General features: G+C 46.4%; 1 long non-coding RNA gene across 1 annotated transcript; it reads right to left on the reverse strand.

Annotated features, from left to right (window-relative positions):
* Positions 1-267: 267 nt before the first annotated feature.
* Positions 268-2160, reverse strand: LOC146809970 (uncharacterized). Its single transcript, XR_014965605.1, has 5 exons — positions 2048-2160; positions 1856-1951; positions 1339-1437; positions 1134-1252; positions 268-708 (listed from the first exon to the last, which is right to left on the reverse strand). It is a non-coding gene; the product is annotated as an uncharacterized LOC146809970 (long non-coding RNA).
* Positions 2161-12243: the final 10083 nt, after the last annotated feature.

The following is a 12243-nucleotide window of genomic DNA, read 5'->3' on the forward strand; positions in this document are numbered from 1 at the left end:
TTGACAGGGAAGGCCTTTACCTGATGTTGATTGGCACTTTTGTATGGCAACCCAATTAGCCTTGCTACTGTTTACTCCCCAAATGTAGCTCAAGATGTATTTTAAAAGGCAGTTCCTGGAGGCTCTCAGAGGAGTACCAGAAAGGACCTTAGTCACAAAAGAATAGACTCCTTGGCAACAGTGCACTTCACTCAACAAGCCACTTACATTCGTCGGATGAGAATGGACAACAGGAATATGGTCAAAAGGGAGACAACGAATTATAAATGATTCAAATTTATTAAAAATTCATCGATAATCGCAAATATCAAACAGTACACATTGTCATGTAGCTAATTATGAGGCAATGACATATGATACAATACAAAAATAATTATCAGATGTTCATAAACAAATGCCACTTTTAAAAAAAAACACATTTACAAATGCAATGAGATAAACAACACAAAATATAAAATTGGGAACAGAAAGAGAAAGAACATATAAGTCCTATTGAAACAAAGAAAACCACCAAATCAAAGATTCATCAATTGTGACCCTACTGGATATCACTTCCGTTATATATGTCACAAAAACAAACATAGGTTTCGTGTGGTTTCCTTTTTTAAGGGCATCGACGCGTTTCGGTGGGCACTGATTCACAGCCAACACCTTCTTCAGGAAATGTTATAAAAGGTCCCAATATCAGTAACAATTAAAATCAATAATCTGAAAAAAAACCATATACAATAATTTTAGTGGCAACCAAAATAAATTCATTATCTCCTTATTTGACTGTCCAACAACTCATACCACACCTTAAGAAGTGAGACTAGCATTCATACATATCACGCACTCTTGGAATTATACATTGTCTATGGGTTCTATACGCTATTAGAAACCACTTAGCACTATAGTGGAATATCTTTATAAAGTGCACACAGAACATATTTATAAACTATGAGATAGTCCAAGTATTTTTTGGGTACTCCTCATGTTACAGTCTCATTTAAGGCTATGACATCTACACTACCGCTTATGTTTAACAGTTGGTAGGAGTTTTCCTCATATTATCAGATAGCCAAAGAAACGCAATTCACATACTCTCCTATTTGTTAAGCATTGATTGTCAGTATTATTTTTTTATAACTCACATTTCTTATTTGGAAACATATATCCTTATGTATCCTGCCGTGGTTTTATCCGTATATCTGGTCCATAAAATATCTTCATATAATTTTAGACAAAGTTCTATTTAGATAGAACATGTGCGCTGTAATAGTAACACGACAATAAATTAAAATCAAAATTCAAAGTATTGCAAGTTAGTAATGTATGAAAGCTATTTATCTTTAATACCTTGATTATGTCAACTCCGGGTTAAAAAACCTCAGGACACTAGTCTATTTATCCGAATACAGCCCTCATTCGTATTCTGATAATGAAAAGTCAAAAGACCTATTGATAGAAAATTAGGAATTTTATTAGTGCTCATTCCTCGGTTCCTTTTGGTAATCTTATGAAAGAAAAATACGTTTTATGACCCTCCTTGGTACAATTGTCCAAAATGAGGCATTATGTCATCATTAATTTGAACAGAGACTATAATCAGATAGTGAACGGTTTAACTCGAAACGTGGGGTTCTAGCAGCACCTTGTTAGGTAAATATTTAGTTGTTCACTCCCACTGTGCGTTTGTAGTCTGATAAGGTTATATACCCATTAGTAGCTTTCCCCACAATCACCATTCTCTAAGCCTCAGAAGAGGACCGCCAAGCAGTCAGTCAGAGCCGCTACATAGTGTATCTAATATAACACAATGAGATTGATAATGAAGCCAAACATCGGGTGTCTATGCAGTCAATTATTTGTTTACCTCCGCACGTTTATATCCAGAGGTACACAGCCCGTTTCTTCATCGGGTTTCAGAGAATAAAAACGTCCCAAACCTGAGATCTATTTCAATGGAGTACTGTAAAATAAGTAAAAAACGTCAACCAAAGCTCGTAAAAAGTGTCCAAACTACACCGCGACATCTTTGACATAGCGTCCAGCGACCAGTACCTACCTTATTGCCGCCTATTGTGATATGCACTGTCACTCCTCCAGAGTCGATGGAACAAGACTCACAGAGGACGGAAGGCTTAAATATGGAGTCTTTAATCATTACGCACTCGGAAGTAAACATACCACTTCCGGGATAGATAGAGCTTAAAGTCGTTCATACCCAAACGGACGCGAATTTGGCCGCTATCTTAGAAATCTTCTCGACTATTAAAGAATTGGGTAATGGTCTAAACTCTACGTACTATCTCGTCTCTACTCTTAAAATCCCACATAAGATCGTAAATATTGGTAAAGATATAATTACAGAAGCCAAAAAACGTATTAATAGTGCATCAAAAAAATGTGTCGGATACTGATGACTTTTTTGCTGCCACTAAAGAAATAGTTTTGTGATTGCATGTTTGTACATGAATGCTCTCAGAGGAGTCGCAAAGGTAGAGGTTATTATTACTTGGTAAATCTGATAGAGACTTCTAGCCGCAGATTCCTTACCTTAGAATTATCTCCAGGTGTCAGACTGAATCTGGAAAATTTTCTTCTGCAGCACCCCTGCGCGCCGATAGATGGGATCCTTCGGCTCCACGTGGCGTCCACGCTGGAAGTGACGTGCACGGTACCTATATAGGTGCTACCCTAAATGTGTTCTTTTCTTTCTGTGCTAGTGTGTGTAGATCCAAGAAGAGCTAGCCCTTAGTATTTTTTACTAACTTTTTTTCACGTTTTGTCGAAGTATTTGAGGTTTTATCCTCCTGGTGTGACAGGAATGTCATCCAAGAAGGCCAGCTTCAAGCAATGCATCACCTGTCACTGCTTGATGTATGTGACAAACCTGCACCTTGTCTGCCTCTGGTGCCTCAAGTACGACCATGACTTGAAGGCCTTTTTCGAGTGCTGCACCAGGCACCAGAAGGCTTTGAGGGAGTGATCCCCATTTACATCCCTGACTCCGACGCAGAGCGGAGAGGCATTGCCCGATGCCGACTTCAGCACCAACGAGAGCCATGCCTTCCAGACCACAGCCTGAGCCCTATTCTTAGGGGCTAGGGCTCAGGAAGGAATGGGAGGGGGCGCTGGACCATGAAGAATACCAGCCTTATGACGCTTTGGACTAGTGAGAAGATCTGGGTGACGGCAGTGGACTGGAATGAACACTACTCCACATACTGGCATACTTTCTACCCCGTACTCTGGGAATGGAGGAGTGAGCGTCTTTCACCATGTTGGTGACGAGAACGGGCAAGGTCCTCAAACTCAGCTTGCCCTCAGTGGTGGTCAAGATGAATACCTTGACAGAAGGGCTTCAGCCGGAGTGTCCCCATCAGAACCCTTTCAATCAGGCACTTACTGATGTCCTGCTTGAGACTTGGTCAAGTCCAGCATAGGGGCTCCTGTGAACAGGACGATTGCCCACCGCTTGCTTCCTCACCCAACACCCCACTCCAGAGAACTTGGTGCTTCAAGCCTCCACTTCACACGTAAATCCTGGGGCATTCCCAACCACACCACCAGATCGGGAAACCAAGAGGCTGGATAACTTCAGCAAGAAACATTTTTCTTCCACCAGCCTGGCGCTTGCGGTCAGTGAACACTGCATGCCTTTTGGCCCGCTCTTTCCAAGCTCTATGGGATGCGGTTGTGCAGGTGCTGCCAGCGGTTCCGGAGGAGGCATGGGCCGTTCTCTCCCAGGTTGTTCCTGACGGGAGAGATGCAGCTACGTTCACCATTAGATGTGAACTAGACACCACCAACTCACTGGGCAGAGCGGTTTTATTTTTGGTAGCCCGATGGCACCACGCCTGGTTGAGGCATTCTGTTTTTTCTGGGGATGTCTTATGGGCACGCCACTTAATGGCCCCCGTCTCTTCGGAGAAAAGGCAGATTCTGCGCTAGAACTCTTTAAGGACAGCAGGGCTACAGCCAGGTCCTTGGGCCTTTGCATGGCCCCATGTCACCACCAACCTGACTTTGACTCCTTTCATGGCCATGGAAGGGGCTTCCAGCCGTGTCTGTACCCGCACAGCCACTGCAGTGCACATGCTTCCCAGCCTCTGCGTGGCAAAGGGTGCAGTATCCACAGTCCTCGTGGAATGAGTAGCCAGTGGTCGGGCCAGTCCACCACCCCTCAACAGCCGTAACTGCCAAACCTTCCTAATCTGCCCTCTTACCGTCATGGGCACCCAGTGGGCAGCAGGATTCGCCAGCACCTGTCCCACTGACAGTCCAGAACATCGTACAGGTGGGTTTTCCTGATCGTCCAAAGGGGCTACTCCCTCCCCTTTTGTGACTACCCCCCCCCCCATGCCGTCAACTTGCGCCTGGCTAACAAAGCACTTATTTCTTCTCTGCCAGAAAGTGACAGCTTTCTGGGCCAAGAGAGCCATAGAGAGAGTGCTGACTCCAGAAGTAGGTTGCGGTTGAAATTTACCCTACTGTCTGGGGCCCATGAATGACGGAGGCCTTTGTCCTATCCTCAACCTTCGCTCTCTCCATTTGTATCTCAAGAAAGAGAAGTTCAAAATGCTCACTCTAGCTAAGATCCTGTCTGCCCTGCACCCAGGACTTTGGATGGTAGAGTTGGACCTGCAGGATGCATATTTAAAAATTCCCGTCCTGACCGCCCACAGATGTTACCTGCGGTTCATGGTAGGCCACTAGCACTTTCAGTTCACAGTCCTTCCCTTTAGCCTTACCAGTGCCCCTCGGGTGTTCACCAAGGTGATGGAGGTGGTTGCAGCTCATCTGCGGAGGTCAGGAGTACCAGTCTCCCCCGATCCCAATGACTCACTGTTAAAAACGGGCTCACCCCAGGCTGTCATCTCCCTCCTTCAGACTACGACTGACCTCCTGCACTCGCTGGGGTTCACTATCAACATGCCAAAGTTACACCTAACTTCCTCTCAGACACTCCCTTTCATCTGAGCCGTTCTTGGCACAGTCCATATCCACTTGTTGGAGTTTTGAGCGATCTGATTGCCATTGAAAGCCTTTCTACCCTCCATCAAGGGAAGGCTATTGCAGGTGTTCATAGACAACACAACAGCTATTTGGTACTGCAACGCAGGGGGCTTGGTGGGGTTGTGCACCTTTTGTCAAGAGTCCCTGCGTCTCGATATGGCTGGAACACCAGAGCATTTCCCTGGTGGTTCAACATCTGGCAGGCTCTCTGAATGCCAGAGCGGACAAACTGAGCCGAAGATGCCTATCGGATCACTAATGGCATCTCCATCCGTTGGTGCAAGGTCTCTTTCAGCAGTTGGAAGAGTCTTGGTTAAATCTGTTCGCCATGGCAGAGAACGTGCAATGTCAGCACATTTGCACCCTGGAGTTTCCAGGGTGGCTCTCACTCAGAGATGCTTTTCATTTTGAGTGGAGCTCAGGCCTCATACTCTTTTCCGCCCATACCAATCCTGCCCAGAGTTCTCAGCAAAAGATCTGGAAAGACTGGGGCCAAGTCATCCTTGTGGCTCCAGACTGGGCACAGAAAGTTTGGTATTCCAAGCTGTTGAGCATGGCCATCGATCCTGCGATTAGGCTACCCATTCGGAGGATCCTCTTTCGCAAAAGCAAGGGAGGGTCCTCCACCCAACCCTGTTAATTCTTCACCTTCTTGTGTGGAGATTGAGCAACAGCAGTTGATCGCTTTCTATTTTCCTCCAAAGTCCGTAATGTCATCTTGGCATCCACGCATCTCTTCACTAAGTTGGTATATGCCTGTCAGTGCGGAAAATTTGTGGCATGGTGTTTAGAAAGCCACATTGATCCCCTTTCTGCCCCCTTTCTCAAATTCTCCTTTTCATCCTTTTCATCCTTTCTCTTGCACAGCGGCACTCTAAAGGGCTAGCGCTCTGCTTTTTTGCGTTTGCGTTACCAGCCACCCCTCTTCAAATCCCCTATTGGAAATAGATTCTTGTAAGGTTTACAATATTTGTTTCCTTCTTCACCATGGAAAATTGGCGGAGAAAGTGGCCAGCAACGAACGCACACTAGCGGTCATTTCCCCAACTCTGGCAGTGAAGAAAAAACAGCTGCAAACCACAGAATCCGAAGTGCGGACGCTGGAGCCAAGGGTAGAAGATGCCAAAAATCGCTCCCGCCGCAACAATATTCGGGTTATAGGCCTCCCAGACAAAATTAAAGGAGCAAATGCTATGCAATATCTAGAGCAATGGATGCATCCCAGCGTGGCCCATGAAGGCCTCCCTGCTTTCTTGGCTGTCGAGAGAGCGCATCGTGTCCCGGTCAGGCCCCCGCTGCTGGGAGCTCCCCCACGACCAATGATTGTGCGACTCCTACACTTCAGAGACCGGGACTCCATTCGAGCACTAGAGCATAAAAAAGGGGAGCTGAAAGTCAACAATGCGAATGTGCGTATCTTTTCGGAATTCTCTGAGGTAGTCCAGTGGCAGAGGGCATCTTACCAACAAGTCAAAAAGAAATTACGACAGATGGATCTCCAGTACTCCATGCTTTTCCCAAGTAGTGATCCCAGATGGAGTGCGGTTCTTTCAGACCCTGCAAGAGTCATGGGATTGGTTGGAAATCTAAGGTGAGCCACAACCTAGCACGAACAATGGAAAACAGGGGCAACCTCGCAGAAATCCAAGGCGAGAGCAGCACCAACAAAAGGCTCGACTCGGTCGTCCAAGAGCAATGGAGGTAGTGTCCCAAATAAGCAGAGGTCACTCAGAGCGGGAGACGCCAGAGCAAGAGTTACTTAATTTAGACTCAGAAATCAAGATCACACCACCCACTGCAGATGAGATCATTGACATCGTACAACTTCCTACCAGTGTACTAGCTCGATCTACAGCTCTAGAGGCTACTAACCTGCTTCCCGGAGAACCAGAGATGCTCCCTGAATAAGCACACTACAGAGTGCCTAATGCTAATTAACAAATATGCTGGATCGGAGCCTTGCCGCCCTTAGAAGAGACGAGGCACCCCCCTCACACCACGGATCACTATGGACGCTCTTTTACGAATGTTACTGAACTCTAACATGGTTTGGGTGGGTAGCATGTTGCTGCTGGTCCTGCGGAGGGGGAGTTGGGGCAGTTGGCTTTTGCCATAAAAGTTGGGATTTAACGAGTCGCACAAACAGTACACACAAGCTAGATGGGGATGCATTAAGAAGGGTGAGCGAGATCAAAACTGCACCATGAAGGGTAATTCTACCCCACACCATGGATGCACATGGCTAATGACCTAGGATATAAGTGTCTAACATGGAATGTCAGAGGTATGCATACCATGGCAAAAAGGTACAACATGCTATATTACCTACATAGAAGGGGAGCACACATGGCGCTTCTACAGGAGACACACCTCACTGCCAAAGAAGGCCAAGCACTGAAAAGGCAGTGGAGGGGTCAGGCGTGTCTCACCACATACTCAGCATATGCCAGAGGAACACTTATATGAATCAGAGCTGGGGTTCCATTCCAACTCACAGAGGTCATGATTGATACCGAGGGTAGATACGTGGCGGTAAAAGGCTGATTAGATGGTAGAAAGATAGCTCTGGTGAGTATATATGCTCCTAACAAAGATCAGGGTGCCTTCTTTGTGCAGATGTCCCGAGGCTTGGCTCCATGGTTAATAACAACAACACTAATAGGAGGCGATTTCAACTGTGTCTTCCACGTCGAACTAGATCGATCCCACCCTGCCTTACCAAACTCTCAGACAGCCTGTATGGCTAAAACGTTCTTAGACTGGCAACAATGGGTCCTAATTGAATCCTGGAGGTGCCAGCACCACCTAGGCCGAGACTACTCCTATTTCTCAGGCCTCCATGAATTGCACATCTGGTTGGATTTGTTTCTTTACACCCCGGACGCACATGGCCGGATTGATGGGATTGAATACTTATCCCGCACAATATCGGATCATAACCCAGTTACTACGACTGCGATGGACACACCCAAAACCTTCCATACCTGTGTGGAAACGTAAGCCTAAATCGCTTCCACGAGACAATCTGGACAAAAATCACTTACTATTTCGCTGACAATGCTAGCTAAGCATCCAGCCCCCAGGTTGAATAGGACAGCTTTAATTAACAACTGTGATACAAGCATATTGTATCGCTGAATCCAAAGGAATTAGATGGACCCTCTCAGAAGGAACAGAAAATGCCAAAGACCGCCTACGAGACATAGAAACAAGACAGCCAGGAAATTCTGAGCTTCAGGGTGAGCTCCTAATAGCCAAAACTAGAGGACGGGGGGGTCCCAGAACATGTGTGCCAGAAAAGATCAACAAAATATTTGCAGGTTACTACTCAGCCCTGTATGCAAGCCCCGCTGCCCGAGACCTACAAGAAGCACAAACATTAATAGCCAACCTCCAGATCCCGCGGGTGATAACCCGTGACTCTTCAGGGCTGGGAAAGACATACAAAAGTTATTTAGTCCAGTAAAAGCGATATAAGATTACATACTACATGTAAGAATGGCATGAGTGAGGTGATGAGCTTGGAAAACACCTCTCTAATGTGGAAACCCTATAAGAATCGTGAGGAAGAAAGGGGCACAAATAAGTGACTTCACTGCAAAGCACATGGGATAGGTGTAAACGCAGTTGGGTGACTGAGAGAAATAAAGAGAAAAATAAATAAACATATTGCTCCTCCACATATTACAATCATACAAAAGACATTATTAAGTCCGTGTAGTGAACGTGTGAGTGGGTGAGATGAGGTGACGAAACACGTGTCGGCTGGTACTCTTATGTGATACAGTTCAAAGACATTGATTAAATCATTTTCAATAACAAAAAGAACCTACCGGTGTCGACCTGTACAATAACCTCTTTGTTTCACACACAGCTCCATTACCGTGTATTTAATACCTAAAGTACTACTCTATACGTTTGCCCAGGACTTGGTTTCATTTTCAATGTGGGTACGTACCCACATATTTTTCAGGGGTTATTCGGGTTTTTGACTAACCTGGCTGCACCACAACTATTCTTAGCTCTAAATACTCTTCCGCGAACCAGCTTGAGCGTCAATTTTCCTGTATACTCAAAACCCCACGCAGATCTAATAACAGTGGGTGTGATGGCTGCCCCGGACTTTGAGTCCTACTACATAGCATCCCAACTACAAAGGCTGGTGCGAGGTTTCTCTCTGGGGTGCAAATGAGCAGAGACCCCAGAGCTGACTACTCCAACGCTGGAGGACCTACTAAGAGTTTTTCTCAGGGTGCACAGTCCATCCCGAAACGATCCCCAGAAGCACAGGGTACAGGCAAAACGCTGGTGCACGGTATTCACCTGACATCCCGTTAGATATGCTGAAGGCTCTCCCTCATGGAGGCAGCTGGCGAGACTTAGAGATATGGATAGATGCCGGGGTGACAAAACTGGGCAACCTGTACAACGACAATAAACTGCAACCATTTGAAGAGTTTCGAACAGAGTTTGGTCTGCCCCGGGGACACTTTTGTAGCACAGCACCACCACAGCAGCAATCCGAAAACATTGGGGGACAGGATTTACAGATCCCCCACCACAACAGAGCTGTTATTATATTGCCCTGTCGGCAGGAACCACCTAAGCAGTATCCTGCCTGCATAGAGCGCTTCACGCGGACAGACTGCACCCACTGGAGGCACTCCACCTCCAATGGGAAGAGGACTTGGGCACACCAATCCCAATGAAGGACTGGGACAACATACTACCTAGAATACCCAAGATCTCCAAAAATGCACGATTCAAACTGATACATTTCTAAGTCCTTCACAGAGTCTATCTGATGCCTGAGTGTATTCACAAATATTTCCAAACAGAAGGGGCAGCTTGTCCGCGCTGCGGCGCAGTAAGGGCACTTTTTATGCACATGTTCTGGACTTGCACCCAGCTGGAGGATATTGGGAGGGAGTAGTGCAAACTATGAGTGAAGTAGTCGATAGAGAAGTCCCCTGCTCTCCGGCATGCTGTCTTTTAGGATGGTTCCCTCTTACAGCCAAAACAAAAGCTACTAGTAGATTCCAAGCCCTAGCATATGTTTTAGCAAAACATGAGATAACTCGGAACTGGAGAACCACAAGAGGCCCCAATCTGACCACCTGGAGAAAGGAACTCCTGAAATAAGCAGGATGTGAGGGGCGAATACTGAGCGAGGCTAAAAGAGGCTTACGAAACCGAGCTGGCAAGAGCCTGGGAGACCCTTGTACATGACCGAGAGCACCCAGAGATAGAGGCCCAGGAGGAGGAGGCGGACCCATAGAGTACACCCCCAGATGCATGTATGACACCTGAACCAACATTGCCTAGGTACCTCCCTGGTCAGATAGATAATACAGACTGATATGCTTCCCCCATACTACGACAACCTACGATTGGGCACACCCAACCTGTTTACTACGAAGGCATCACTGCACCCAAGACACAAGCTTTTCAGTTGGCAACTCGCAGTAGGGGGGGGGGGGGGGGTGGGAGATAGTTGGGGTTATAGAGCCAATATTTTTTGTGACTCTGGTATACTTAGATATGTAGCTACCTGTTGATATGACAAACGAGCACATAATGAACAAGATTTGGTAAACTGTTGAAATGTTATACTATCTTTGAAAAAGGATCAATAAAATCTGTTTTTTTTTAAACATTTGTTTCCTTTTTCCCCTTTCATTATGCCCCAGTGGGACCTCAATCTTGTCCTTACCTTTCTTATGTGCCCCCTTTGAACCTTTGCACAATTGTTCAAACAGACTCCTTACCATCAAAAAGGCCTTTCTTGTGGCTATAACATCTGCTTGGATGGTCCGTAAGCTTCAGGCGTCATCATCCAAGCCTCCCTACTTGAATGTTTTTCCAGACAAACTGGTGCTTTGTACGAGAGCTTCCTTTCTTCCGAAAGTGGCCACTCCCTTTCACGTTGACCAATCCATCACTCTGCCTACTTTTTCCACTCCACCACATCCCTCCAAGAAATATGAGCAACTTCACTGCCTGGACCCCAAAAGAGTGTTGTCTTTCTACCTTGACCGCGCACTAGAGTTCCAGGTAGACAACCAGCTCTTCGTGGGGTATGTTGAAGTGAAGAAAGGATGGGCAATACAGAAGTGAGCCATATCACGAAGGCTCATTTTCTGTATCAAAATCTGCTACGCACTGGCTAAGAAGCAACCCCTTGAGGGTTTATGTGTGCACTCCGCTAGAGCTAAAGGACAACTTACATAAGTAATGTCTTATCTGGTAAAGACATGATCTAGCCGCAGTGTCCTTACCATTGAACTTCCAGGCATCAGGATGGATCCAGACAATTTTTGATAGCAGTACTCCTGCGTACCGGTAGGTGGCATCAGTCGAATTCACGTGACATCACAGGCGTCTTGGTCATCATCGCCGTGATGTCCGCATAGTCAATATAACCGATACTCCGGCGCGCTGACGTCAGTACTTTTCACTACTTTCCACGCCAGAAGCACGGGGCCATGAAGTGAATGACTGCGGTGGTGTTAAAAAAGGCAACTAGAGCCCTAGAGGAACAAGCTCTCGACACTAGAACCAATCCGCAGTGCGGGGAGGATGGGTGGGTTGGTAAAGAATCTGCGGCTAGATCATGTCTCTATTAGATAAGGCGTTACTGAAGGTAAGTAACTTGTCCATCTGATAGAGACATCTAACCGCAGATTCCTTATCTTTGAACAGATACCTAAGCAAAGGCATCCTTGTAGGAGGGACTGCGGAAAGGTTTAGACCAGGAAGTGCTGCGAGACAGAGTGACTAAACAGGCCTTCTCTCTGAACCTGGGCACCCAGGCAGTAGTGTCTGGCAAACGTGTGTAGCGATGCCCACGTGGCCACTTGGCAGATATCTGAAATGAGACAACCACACAGGAGCGCCATGGTAGCCACTTTTGCCCTGGCTCTAAGCCCTTCAGGATAATCCTTCTTTGCTAAGGCATAACAGATCTTAATACGTAGGATAACCCAGCGGGATATAGCCCTCTTTAGGACAGCACGCTCTTTCTTTGCACCCATGTACCCTTTAAAGAGTTGGTTATCCCCCTGGAAGTCTTTGGTTCAATCGCGGTAGAATGAAAACACTCTTTTTGGGTCCAGATGATGGAGATGCTCCTCTTCCTTGGAAGGGTGCAGAGTTGCATAGAAAGTGGGTAGAGTAACCGCCTGTCCCATATGAAAGGGTGTTACCACCTTAGGTAGAAAAGACGCCCTTGTGCGGGACACC

Source organism: Triturus cristatus, chromosome 7 (genome assembly GCF_964204655.1).
Source record: "Triturus cristatus chromosome 7, aTriCri1.1, whole genome shotgun sequence".
Lineage (NCBI taxonomy): Eukaryota > Metazoa > Chordata > Amphibia > Caudata > Salamandridae > Triturus > Triturus cristatus.